The sequence below is a fragment of the Argiope bruennichi genome, chromosome 7 (genome assembly GCF_947563725.1).
Source record: "Argiope bruennichi chromosome 7, qqArgBrue1.1, whole genome shotgun sequence".
In the NCBI taxonomy this organism is placed as follows: domain Eukaryota; kingdom Metazoa; phylum Arthropoda; class Arachnida; order Araneae; family Araneidae; genus Argiope; species Argiope bruennichi.
The window spans coordinates 129,690,606-129,705,335 of NC_079157.1; positions in this window are offsets into that span (position 1 = coordinate 129,690,606).

A 14,730-nucleotide genomic window follows, 5' to 3' on the forward strand; every position below is an offset into this window, starting at 1 on the left:
GTCATTTATATTTGTGTCGCCATCTGAAATAAATGGGCGACGAAAAAAAATTCCAATCATTCCTCAGTTACCACTTATTCTTATAATGCAAATGAATAGATGGTTCCCCCTATATTTTTACCATAATAATATAATTGAAAAAATAATAATTTGCAATTTATGATACTAATTTTAATAATCATGTGTGTGTGTCAAATAAAAATGATATCTTATTACCATTTTAAAAATATATTCTGCAGAGATTAATAATCTCAGACAAAAATTTCTACTGGTGGCAATCCGATTTCGGAGAACAGAAAACATTCGAGATGAAGAAAAGAAGGTAAGCGCGTTTGTTTAGGAGATAAAATTATGACAAAAGCTGATGATCAGTACCCCTCTGAGTCACGTGCTGATGTAAGATATTGTCACCAGTCAAAATATGAGAAAATTCCATATCGCAACGACATTTATGAAATGGAATAGAGGCTGGGATAGCCTGGTTGGTAGGGCGTTGGATTCGCATTTCTTGGGTTGCGAGTTCGAACTCAAGAAAGCCAAAGACCCTTCTTATGTTTGGTGGTTGGTGCACGCTTGAATCTCGCGACGTGGTGGTCACAAAGCCCTCCACGTCGAGACATTGATGGTACTAGATCACAGGTGATCGTTCTCTGATTCAAGTCTATATTACGATCTGTGTATGAGTGAATGTAATGTATGAATAAAGTGCGCCCCGTGAAAACGGCTGTGACGCGTGATGCGCTCTTGGTCCTAGATGTTGCTACAGAAGCAAGAGACGCTTAAAGTCGCAGACTTCGCCAGGGGGCATGTCAATGGCAAGTGCCAAAAACAACAACATGACGTTGCATTGCTCAAATTCCTTATAAGAGCTGAATTTTCATCCTTATTACGTTTGCGCAGCTTAAAAATCGGAAACATTTCAACGGCTTTTTATGATGTAATCGGAAGATTCTTTTTTATCTATAAAAACAAACAAGGCATTGAAAATGAAGTTTAAAAGTATAGATAGCGTCCCTCTTAAAAAGTGGTTCTTTGTAGCTTATATATTGGTGGTAAGTGTTCAATAACATATAATGTGATGTCATTCAAAGTTTCCGACTTTTTTTATCCTCCGAATAATTCTTCTTTCAATTTAGTCGTGACAGGAGTCTGGTTCATTTTTGACATTTTTTAAGTAAAGCTTTCTTCGCTCAAATTGTCTGCTCACTCGGTCATCTTACTTTAACTACTATTTGATATGAATAGCATAGTATAGATTTGAGGTAAAATTATCCTCTAAACAGCGTTAGATCGCTTTTGAGTCACCTACAAATGATTCTTTCTGTTTAATCTCGCTATTAACATATTGTGTTCTGGTCACGAGATTTCTGGTGTTTAGCAGGCCGAACGTTGTGGCCGGATCACGAGATATCTCGTTTTCATTTTTTCGGCTAAATCAATGCATAACCAACCAGAGGCAAATATTTAACACATAAAGGACAGCAAAGAAATCTGTAAGACATACGCTTGGGAGAGCACGTTTTTTGGGCAAACTTGTACCTTCTAAAATCACCGTAACTTTGTTATTTACGAAGCAATAACAGACGGGACGTACAACACGATAAAACTCGTGAGCGTTCCGTAACAGATGAAACGCTCAACATAAGAAAATTCATGAGCGGTACATAATGTCTTAAAACAAGATACTGCTGTACAAAACACCATTGCACAAGGAAATATGCATTACGAAATTTCACATTCTAAAGCATTATTCAAGTCTGTGAAATAAATAATAGTTAAAATTCTTATATAATAAATACATGCATAAAATATATAGTAATATTTAAGAATACTTTATGTAAATATAATACCAAATGCAAATCAAAAATGTGCATATATGCATCCTATTCTTGCCAAGCATGCTTCTAGAGCAGGGGTGGCGAACCTTTATGGATCAACGTGCCATTTTTTTTCTAAAGAAATGTTTAATGAGGTATAAATGTGCCGTCAACTAATTTTGACTTGTGATTATTGGGAAAATAATAAAACTAAATACAACTCAAACTCCTTATACAACTCAAATCACTCTATCAAACTCTTTATTAACAACTCAAAAGTCTTTATTTACTATGAAAAAATACATTTTACACTATATAGTATAAATGTTTTAGTTATACGTGTAATTCAAATTAAAATAACATTAGTCTGACTTTTTCAAATTCTTCAATTTCCAACCAATCGAATTGGGACAAGTTCAGTTTATCAAATGAAGCCACATGCAAACTGTTTGGAAACCGTTTTGCAAACTGTAAAATGCAAGCCGTTTTGATCGGGGGCGTGTCTAAAATATTGTGTCGCGTGCCATTGCTTTGCCATCCCTGTTCTAGAGCATTCAAAAATGCGCCAGCCCTAGATGTGCGTTGGGTGCGAAGAGCGCCGTACGCAATGCATTAACAAAACAAGCAGCAACAAGTCGCAGCACTTTCTAAACACAAGATTTTTTTTTCTCCCTTACAGTCTCGATGCAAAATTCGTACAAAATCTGGCTGAACATAACATATTGGAACCTCGGCCAAATTCATTTCATCAGTATTCAGAAAATTCTAAGAATAATTCTGAATTCACTACTCTTTTTCATAAATTCACTGCTTCCGAAATTTAATTTAAATCTGTCGAATAACTGGTGATTGTGTCTGAAAATATTTGTTATTAGTAAAAAATTGTAATAAATTAGAAATAACTGTAAAAAAATTTTAAAATCCTAATGAGTGAATGAAATATTAATTGTAAAATTTCATTCTTATAAATATGTAGCAAATTCAGTTTATTAAAATCCTGTCAAACCTATCTCATTTACCATATTAATTTCTTTTTACATATCTCGTATACGAAATATAGGCTCTAATATAAAATCGTATTCCCGATTTTGACGAATTTCCACTTTTAGACGTCTTTGAATTCGAAAAAACACATTTTATATATATCTGCTTGTGATAAAGACAATTACGAAACGCTTTGTGGAACACAGATGAAATTTTCTATATGATCTTTAAGCCGATTTTGTAGATTTCTGTCAAATTTTGAGAAAATCCATTCAGAGGAAGTCTATGTTTCCGGTTATTCGAATACACGTTAACAAAATGAGGAAAGCTAGAGGAATAAAATTCTGTACACAGATTTAACATCTATACTTCAGACACCTATCAAATTTTGAAACTAATCTAACAAGAGATTGAACATCTGTCGATTTGTATTTTCAGAAGCTTAAAAACGTGATAACTTAAAAACGCAGTGGCTTAACTATATCAAATTTGAGATGTGATTTTTTGATCACCATTGTTGCTCTGTGTAAATTTTTTTCAGTGTGTTGAAAAAAACTCTTGGAAAAGAGATATTCGATTTTCGGATACCATTAATCGTAAGCCCGGAATTAATAGCCAAAAAACTCGCCAAGAATCACACGATAGATTTCAATGCTAAAATGCTTAAAATATCAAAAGTATGCTATTTATTTAACTAATAAGTGTGGACTTTGGTTAAATTTATTATAATTCTGATTATTATCGACAGAGAGTTCGTTTGAAAATAATCGAAACGAAATTGTTTCGCAGTTCACGATAATTTCTAACCTGATTCTCTGACAAGAAGGCTGTTTGTACTGAAGATGACGTCACAATGCAAACTATTCCATAATAAACTTAATAATACAATTTGGGCCTGGAATTCCATCCCCCCTGGGGGTTGGTAAGATTTTAATTAAATGTTTGCCCTGTGGCACGCTCCATGTATTACCTAACAGTGTGTCTCCCCCGTTACCTGGAAACCACCGGATGATTGTGTCCACCGGTCCGAGAGAGTTATTTGGGCAATGGCGGGGATCGCACGCGGGAGACTCATTCGAGAAACGGGAAATGAAATGGAAGAAGGCTGATGCAACAGTTAACAAGGGATGTGTAAAACCTTAAAATACATTCGATTGTACTCTAAAGAATATCAGTATTTAAATTTATGACAAGGCGGGTGTTCCGTCAGAATTAACAACTCGCATAGAAAGCTGTTGCTATTAAGAATCTCATAACACAAAATTAGCATTTTATTTTTTAAAAAATTGAATAAGATTTTAAAAAAAACATTCGCAATGTTAACATATCACAAAGGTAATTTTTTCATGCCTAGTATTTACCTGACTTTGAAAATCAATCTGAAACGGAATAAAATAGCTTCCATTACCAAGTATAAGACAAGTTCAGTGTCATTAGCTAAATATTAAAAATGAGATAAGTTTAGTTCATGGGTGAGTCAACAGCGGTGGAGCGATGCGAAGTTGAATGTAAAGAAAAATACAATTATATCGTTTTATAAAGTTGAATATGACTTTAAAAATTCCAGACCCAAGTGCTATTTACTCTGACTTCGTCACTCTTGGAAATTAGAGACGGAAATGTTGAGAAATCAAATGCCAAACCACTGTAAATGAAAGAAAGAAACACTTTTAACTATTTATTTCCTGGAGAAAGAGAAAAATTGCGTAACAAAGTAAATAGCACCCGCCATTGTTATAAATCCGTAGTGTTGCTTTTCAACTTAGTTCATTCCATCGTAAGAAAAACAATTTTGATAGAGAGCACGATTGTATGCTGAATAGATGTCGGATCAATGACCCGCGGGTTTGGCGAGAAACTGGGTGAGTCATTTGGGTGACCTAGCGATGAATTTTGCAACTTCTGTGACAAAATGGATGATTCGAGAATCTCCGAGAATTTTTCCGATAGGACCAATAGAAGGCGAATTATGCCAATCTTTCATACCTGTTTCGGAAGCTATAGAAAGCCGTAAACCCAATCGGAGTCAATAGTATAGTTACTCAGTGTGAAATCTCTTGAATGAGTCCAGCGAAGTACAAGCGTTGAGTAGAGCTCAAGCGACTAGAGGACTGAGCCGCGAGCCGAATCTCGTGCTAAGCCGAGTCGTATAGTAGTGGGTCGGCAGTGGAATACCGCTAAAGCGAGGTGACTTGAATCTCTCTTTCCTGCTGATTTCTGTCTGGTCGCTTTGTGTGCTTTTGTAGTTTACTACCAATTGAGCAAGTGCTGCTGTTTATTGCTTGTGTACGTCTCAGCTGTGTTTTCGTGTTAATAAACGGTGTTATTTTTTATTGAAGGCGTCATGTATATATATACATATATATGTGTGTATATGGGGGTGCTGCAGAGGCTAGCCGAGTCTTTCTGGGTATATTTTCTCTAATTATTCTAAATATTCCAAAAAATGAAAATAATTCTATGCCGATCATTTATTATTGCCTAACATTTGTTATATATATATATATATATATATATATATATATATATATATATATATATATATAAGTTAACTAGCATTAAAAAATCCAATTAAGTCAGATGTCTATAAAGTTTACTTTGTATCTCTTTCATATTATTAAAAACATCTTTTTTATACCAAAATCCGCTCTTGGTCATACTATTTAAATATTTCATTTTAAGCATTTATTTTTTTAAAAAAAAAATCAAAGAACAATAATAATTGTCCATACGGTATACAGTTATTATTGTTACTATTCCTATAATTGTTATTATTCTTTTAATGCATTACTGAATGGTCGAAAATATAAAATCATGTACATTGAAAAGTGAGAAGCCTGAAACGCTTAAAAGAAACATTAGAAAAGAAATCATTAATGAAACTTGGTCCTTTCAAAAGTTATTTAAATTTATTATAGTGTTTATTGATAGATAATTGCAATAATATGAAAAGATAGGCCTAAGATGAAACATTCAAAACTGACAGTTATAATGCAAACATTATTGGTTGCAGCAAACAACCTTTTACAACACCCAAGCAAGGTAAATCATTTCTCCTTTTATTCCTGAATATTATTATTTTTTTTTTTAGAAGGCGGAGCAGTCGAGTGCCGATTAGTTGAGAATTGATTGAGTATGAAAAACCAGAGCAAAACATTCCACCTTTTTTTTTATCCAATTTATCCTCATATAATTAGCTATAAATCCTATTTCCAAAGTTTAGAAAGAACTAAAAGGGGGAAAAAAGAGAGGGGGAGGGGGGAATGGAAAGCATATGTCCTTCTATCCTCTGTGAACTATTTCCGCTTCTGTTTACGAATGAATGAACGCTTGTTCTAAAATAATTATGGTCCCTGAAATACATTTAAAGAAACATTTTATCTCACATAAAGTGGATATTAAATGAATAAAATGCATTACATAGTTTATTTTCTCGACATCATAAATATCAATTTATCTGAAATACGAGAATATATATTTAAATCTCCATTTTGAACGACTCTTCTTTCTCGAAATGTAAAATGGGCCGCCATCTAGCGTTGAAAGTAAATACTGCTCATTGATTGAAGTAGAAAATTATTATTTTCTGTAAAGGAAAAAAAAGATCAAAAGCATGAAGATACAGTCATCGCCCGATTGATAACAGGATGTGTTATAAACTCTTAAAATTCCACCAATATAGTATTCGACCAACATTCGGCGAAATTCCTCAATTCCATTTCAATGTATCACATAAATGCAATGGCAGCTCGTCAATTTAGAAAAATAGCAGCTCAGCAGAAAATATTTTTGAAGAGATTACTATTAAAAAAAAAAAAAACTGCTTTCCCTATGAGTTATCTAATTTTTTTTTTAATTCAAACTCACATATGATTTTTTTTTCACTTTAAGCATATGAAATAATTAGCATATATCATACATTTTTTGAAGCTTTGACAATAGAAAATTATGTAAATAATGAAGTGCTAATTCAACTACTAAAGTATAGTAGATTCCCTACCATCTTCACCCTATCATATATTTCCATCTTCGCCCAGTCAACTCAGCAATGCTCGGATATTAAATAAGATGTGCAATACATGATCTGAAATGCTCATCATGTAATAATTTATACTACTAATGAAGATAAATGTGCGTGTCCGTTGGCATCTATAGGCCAGACATATAGGTAAAAAATATACAACTCGGAGCGAGTTTTTAAAACTTTAATTAGTTAAAAATTAAACAGGATTTTGGCTTTTTCATGTGAAAATGTTATCACAAAAATGATACATTTTACATCGTTTCAAAATTTAAAAAAAAAAAAAAAAAATCTTTTTCATTATAGCGATTTAATAATCGAATAAATTTTTGCTGACTTTTCATAATTTTTTTAAAAATACTTTTTTGGTTGATTTTTAACAGTTATCACATAATTGCTGATTCGCAGCAGATTTTTCTGAGAATTCGAACCATCCTTTGTGGTGACTTAAGAGATAAATAAATAAAAAAAAAAATTATAAAAATTCTCGTCGCCAAGCTGGAAGGCGATGGTAAATTCACTTTGCCCAGAGACCCTCCTTTCTTCTCTCCCATTTCCTTCTTTAATTTAATTAAGATTGAAGCTCCAAGAATGAACTTTGCTGAATTCTGTGAAATTTTCCGTTACAATATGCGGAATCGGGAAAATAGTAATTGAAAACCGTCTATCTGAGCGTAGGAGCAATTATTAATGTAAAAAAGTGGCTTTCTCGAGAATTATAGAAGACTCAAAACTTGTTAATGGTACTTAAAATATGACTTATTTAGCTAATTTTCTCCTTTTCTTCCAGTTTCCCATTTTCTCCCATTTATTTTTATTTCGAATCTAAATAAAGGTTGTTTCGGAATGAGACTCACAATTTTCAACTATAATGAATTTATAAAGACGAGACAGTACCCCAATTTTTAACACTCTGTACCATATTAATATGAACACTATGATAGTCAAATGCAGATTTGACAGGTCATAAACACGATAGTTCTTAAGTCGATTTATGTCTTTAAACAGTTATTTTCTTTTGTCGAGATTTTACCCCCGGTGGCAGTCAAATTTGTTGATACTTTTCCGTTTCTGAGGGCCGTTGATGACAGTTAAATTATTTTCGCCAAATCGTCAATCACGATTTTTTTTTTTTTTTGTTTTTTTACAGCCGCGGAAAAGAAAAAGTACCGATTTTTTTCCCTGTTTCTGGAAAAGAAAAAAAAACTGAAAACATTTATATTTCTCGATGCGTCTGATTAATGAACAATAAATTATCTTTTCCCCATATTCTTTCTTTTTCAAAAAATCAATTAGTTTTAATTTGTCATTAAAAATTGTTAAATATTTTAATCCAATATTTTTTCAGGAAATTGGTGTATATTTCATCTAAATAGAAACTATATATCTCATCTTGGCATATATTTCTTTTGATCTTAGTCCCCATGCGCGGTTAATTTTTCAGATCTTAAGAAGAAGAGGAGAATAGATAATTTTGTTTATCTCCTAATATTCCGACAACCATTAACGAGTGTCATCTCAGTTTGAAACCTATGCCTGGGCCATTCAAAATTTCAATAATGGTTAATGGTTTGGATATGTTAACAACTATTTCTTCGCCGCTTATTTCTTCCTTCACGGAGGTCAATCTCGCCCGCTTTTAATCTTTATCACTGCGTGTTACCTTATTCAAATAATAGATAATGAACTTGCTAGATTTCTTGATTAAAGGGAAATTGTTTTTTCTTCTTCATGCCACCATCTAGCACTGACTTTTATTAGTAAAATAGTTGCCTATGGTAAGGTACAGATTAGTTTAGATTGCTTAGACGTCATTTCATATCAATGATTCCCAGAAACTGACAGATATTAAAGCAGTGTTATTTTAATTTTCTACCGCTTGTTAATTTCGTACAGAAATTTTTTTTAATTAACACCCTTCCATGACATCATTGTGTTATTGAAAGCCTAATTATCCGATTCATCCATCTTCTAAACTTTTAGTATACAGAATTCGCATTCTAAACAACTGTTTTAATTACATAGATATTAAAGAGAATTCTTCAGTAGCTTTCAACAATGAGAGAAAGTCACTTGATCAAATATTTGATGAAACAATGAAAACGATTTGGGTTTCATTCCCAACAGTGAAATTATTGTTCTGAAATATACTAAACAATATATTTAAAATTTAATTAAATCTCCACTAAAGAATTTTATAAAGTTATTAAATGGGCATCATTGAAAAGATAATTTTTTGTTCTTTATAACGGTCCGGAATCCTTTTTCGTGGGGATATTTTCGTGATCTATCTCATAAAAACATCAAAATCTAGCTAATTTTTAATTAATTAAATTTCTAATTAAAATTTTTAAATGAAATCACTCTGAAGTTCGCATTCCCACACTTCAAATTTTGTGCTTCATTTATTTGTGCCAAATTTGGTAGCTCTAAAGATCGGGCCTGCGCAGCGCCAACACACATGCATTCATTTTTATTATAAAGAGAAATAGAGATTTGCTTTTGAATACAGTTATTCATTTTATTCATTAAAATATATGCTTTCGACAAATTTCATTTGGCGAAACCTTTTCTCATCACTGTTTTCCGTTGCAGCATTTTAAGCTAAAAGATTCTTAAGTATTTGATTGTTCATTTTTCGTTTACCGTCGAATTACAATGAAAATCATAGCCGTACAAAATGGCACTTTCATTTAGAAGCTGTTAATATGAAAAAATATTACTCTGCATATATAAAGAAAGAATACCTTAGTGAAGTACGGGAAAAAAATTTCAGGAACATTTGAGTGCCCACAAAGGAGATAACTCATTGAGGATCGTACATTTGATTCATTGCGCTAACCGAAAAACTTGGACTTCATTCCTTGCAGCTTTCGGAAATGTTGGGGGACAAACGCAGTGCTAAAAATTATGTTGTTTTTTCTTATGGTACTTGTCATAGACAAGACCGCTGAGAAAGTTTGCGCTTTTAAGCCGAGTTTAGCCTCTCTTGTTTCAGCAGTGTCATTTAGGGCCAAGAGTACGTCTTAGCTATTCGTGCGTCACAGCCCTTTTCACGGGGCGAGCTTCATTCATTTCATTCACGGATCGTAATTTAGACCTAAATCAAAGAACGGTCACCTCTGATCCAGTACCCCAATGGCATTGTCTTGACTTGGAGAACATTGTGACTACGACAGATTTATGCGTACGTGCACAGGCCAGAGTCTTCGGCAAGCGACGTTCGAACTCACAACCCAAGGGAAGCAAATCCAATGTCCTAGCAATCAGGTTACCCCAGCCCTTGAAAGCTATGCTGAAATGATAAACGAGATGCTTAACAGTTTCACATACCGTGAATATAACCTGTGCATTAAAGTGGGCTATTTATTGAGCCACTTAGATCTTTTTTCCAAAAACTTCAAAGATGCTAGTGAAGAGAGAGCAAGATTTTCACTTGGATATTAAAATTATGGAGGACAGCTACCAAGAAAGATGGAATATTCACATGCTACCCAATTATTCTACAATTATTGCTAGAGAAAGCACTGCTCCAAAAATACACTCAAGAATTCCATGGAAAAGAAGCTTCCAATGTGTTCAGTGACGAATTGTTACATCGATGACTTATTCCTCTATTTTTCTATATAATAATATCTGTATGATATAATAATAAAAATTTCACGTTTATTACAGTTTACGTGTTTATTTTTATTATTATTATTATTTCGTGTTTATTATCTCGTATATACAGTATAGAGAAAATATAATAATGGTTAAAAAACACGAACTCAAGATTTTGACGAATCTCCATGTTTTAGACTTCATTGAGTTCGAAAAGCACATTTCTGGAAAATGTCGATCTATCTGTCTGTGACAAAGATAACTCAAAAAAGTTTTGAGTAAGAAGGATCAAATTTGGTATACTGTCTTGACATCAAATTTGTAGATTTCTATAAAATGTTGAGAAAAATCCATTAAGAGAATCTGTCTGTCCGGCTGTTTGATTTTAAGTTAATACGATAACTACAAAACGAAGAAAGCTGGACAGATAAAATTCGGTGAACAGATTTAACATTTCTAGTGTAGATACCAATCAAATTTTGAGACAAACCCAAGAAAGGTTTGACTGTCTGTCAGTCTGCAGCCTCAGAAACATATAAACGCTATAATTAAAAAATGCAATTGCTTAAATATATCAAATTTGGTACGTTATTCTGTGATTACAAATGTAGTTTAGTGTCAAATTTTTACTTCAATAGATTGGGGAAAACGCGTTTAAATCCTAAATACATTTTTTATATATTACTAACCACATGCTACAGATTAATCGTCAAAAATGCTGCACGGATCCCACGCTACATTAAATAAAAGTGCTAAATTGATGCCAAATGTTGATATTTCGTAACTGCTGAATGCCAGTGCCTTGGAAGGCATTTCTTAGGATAACACTTTTCTGAGAGAGCATGCGAGGTGCTTTGGGAAGAACACTCCCACTATTTTATTTTATTTTATTCATAGATTTAACTTTAAATAAGGTAATGCATATTTCACTGAATTGTTATATCTCTAAAATTTCAGCCTTTAGGCAAAAAATAATGCTATAATCGTCGAATGATAACAGTTAAATGTAAATGAATCATTATTGAACTTTAAACTGCTTCATTGAACGTTTTTATAGCCACACTTAATTCAAGGCTTCGCTAATGAATGGAGCTGCAAAATATTACTTGAAATGCTCTGCACAGGACTCGCCTAAAACCATTCCATTAGAGGGGGAGGAAAGGGGAATTAAAAATGGGCAACAAAGTTTAACCGAGCAGGAAAATGAGCTTAAAAATTCTCAGATGGATAATTGCTATGACTTACCTATGGAAATTGAATAATCATAATCTTCTAAAATTATTATCTAACATAAAATGGATTAAGCTTTATCTTAAAACAAAACAAAAAAAACCTTTTTAATGATAACAGTTTCTTTAATGTAAAATGTTTTCTTTACTTTAAATTTTTTTTTTAATGTAATGCGCAATGTGTAATCTATACTTATATAAAGCTCAATGTGTGTGTGTGTTGGCGCTCTACAGGCCAGATCATTCGACCTACAGCTACCAAAATTGGCACATGCATACTTTGGAGGTAGGGAATGTGCACCTGGGGTCCCATTTTTTGAATTTTTAATTACAATTTTAATTATTAATTAAAAACTAACTTTCTCGCCAAAAAATATTTTTATTTCCCCACTGCCAAATGATTAAGGCTTCAGTTTTTTTTTTTTCCTACGCTAATAAGGATAGACTTAATATATTTTCGACCGATTATTTCAAATGATTCTGTTTATTTTCTTAGTGTTTGATGCATTTAAAATTAAACATTGTTAATTACTCCGTCTTTCAGATTCCTTCAGAAGTATTTTTAACAAGTTTCTATCGCCAAAATAGAATTTTCGTGTAGTGTAAATGTCAAAGAAAACTGAATTAAGTAGGGTACTAAGTTCCTCTGCAAGTGGGACTACATTTAAACTACTAAATTGAAATACTAGTCCCGGCTCATTTTAAAATATATTTATAAACTTTGATGTTTTCTTTTCATGTATCATAACGTTCATTCATTTCTATTTTTATAAAAGTTCATTTCCCTACAAAATTTGGAATAAAATTTTTAAAAGTTGTATCAAAATGAAAGTATGATATTGCTAGGTAATATGCGACATTAAATGAAGTATATTTTCATTGCAAAACAATAAAGAAACAGTAGTTTGGAGTTGTTAGGAACTGGCAGTAAAATAAATTCTGGGGCGATAAACAGTAATTTTTTATCATTTAAAATATATACTTTACAAATCAGTTCGCTATTTTGATCAGAAGCGAAAACAGATATTTCCAATTGCCTCTATAAGTTCTGGAATAACTGGGAACCTTTAGGCGTAACGATAAACATTGTTGTAATTCAAACTGGTTAGCTAAATTTATTTGGGGAAAAAATATAGATCAATAAGCCTTTTAGGACATGATTATGCACTAACATAAATTATAGATCCATTTTTAATTTTATACGATCATTTCAAATTGGAGAAAAACCATAAAGTACGCAAAATTCGCTTCAAATTAGCTTATCCGATACAACCTGCATATAATACAGATACACGTCTAACTCCAAATAATACTATCATGTATAAAAGTTGAGTTGCTGTAATATGAAGTAATCAGTAACCTAGAGAAAAAAATTTATATCATTGAAAGACTGTCCATCATCACATCCGTCTTTCAGGAGGTTCTTACAACATCTTTTATTCCGGAGGAATGGAAATAGTCAATCATTGTTTCCAGTTCCTAAACTGAACAAGAACAAAACAAAAATCACTTCATATAAGCCAATAGCTCTCACTTCTGTTTTCTCAAAAAAGAATTTTGTTTCAACATATTACCTATTATTTAATAATTTAGAAAAAAATTCCTCCTTTTGTGAATGGTTTTCTTCTCCTCGAGGACAATAAGATTGCAATATATAAAATCCACACAGCCACAATCTAAAGAAATCCTTTTTCAGAATTAATCTAGATATTAAAAATGCATGCGACTCTGTTTACATTGTTGGTCTTATGCAGAAATGCCTTCAGCTTGAATCAAAGGTAATATTTCAAAGATCATGCACAACTTTTTCCAAAACTGGACTTTTCAAGTTGGTTAAAGAAGCTTTCTTTCTATTACAAATCTGTTCGGAAAGGTTCGCCTTAATGTAATGTTGTCTCACCCAAACTTTCCGTAATTTTCCTTGCGAATTTCTTTGAAACTCTTGATGTTGGTGTAGAATGCTCAGATTTTGCAGACGACATTTTTATCTTTTGTGATCATACATTTTTAAATCATACTTCAAAGAAGCTTCATAATTCAATGGAAAGCGTTCACATACGGTGTAATTCATTGGAAACTTAATATAAACCTCGATAAGTGCTCTATTGCTGTTGTTGTTTTGTTTATTGGCGCAAGAGCCATAGCTGTGCGCTCTATTGCTGACCTATCAAAAAAGAAATCAAATTCTCGAATTTCCTCGAATGCTGGTTTTCCTTTCCCTTGGGAACAATATATTAAATATTTAGACATCAGTTTTTCCAAAACAAAACAAAATGGGGTTAGATTAAAAAATCTTCGAGCTGAAGCTCTTAGAAAAGTTAATGCTTTAAAATCTGTTGCGTATAAAACTTAAGGCCCCAAAACAATGGATCTTGTAAACATAATCAATAATGGGATTTTAAGTCTATTTTATTACAGTAATTCAATTACTAATAAATTCTCCGAAACTCAATACAAAGCCTGCAATTCAAAACAAACTATGGCTCTTAGAAAGTACTTTAACTGTCTAAATGGACTCCAAATATTGTTCTAATGAAAATCTCGGGTCAGGAAGTGCTATAGGAAAAAATTAAAAGATTGGCTAAGCAATTCTTTCTCAGGCAACTTGGCAATGGCGCCCATTCACCTATTTATCATCACAATTCCAATCCTTGCATCAAATTAATTTTAAAGAAATACGAAGTTTTAATTGAAAATTTGTTTGCGAATCTGAATTCTTCTACAAATCTTATTATTGCTCTGCCAGACCCCATCGTCTCTCGAAAAAAAAATTGTGAAATTAATCTTTCAGATTTCGGTCTTCAAAATAAAGCTCTTCCTGTATATTATAAAAGGTCTCTTTGAAGAAACTGCATGCAAACAATTTCAAGATTATTATATTATCGCTACGGACGTATTCAAAATTTCAATCTTTCACTTCTATTGCGGGTATCTCCAGTCAGCAATTCTTCGTCTATAGAATTCATTCCAACAATTCCATATTTACGGAGAAAGCGTTGGCACTTTTCAAGCTCTGGATGAACTTTCAGTAACAGAAAAAAATCTGCTTTTGTTGATGGACAGCTATTCGGCTTTA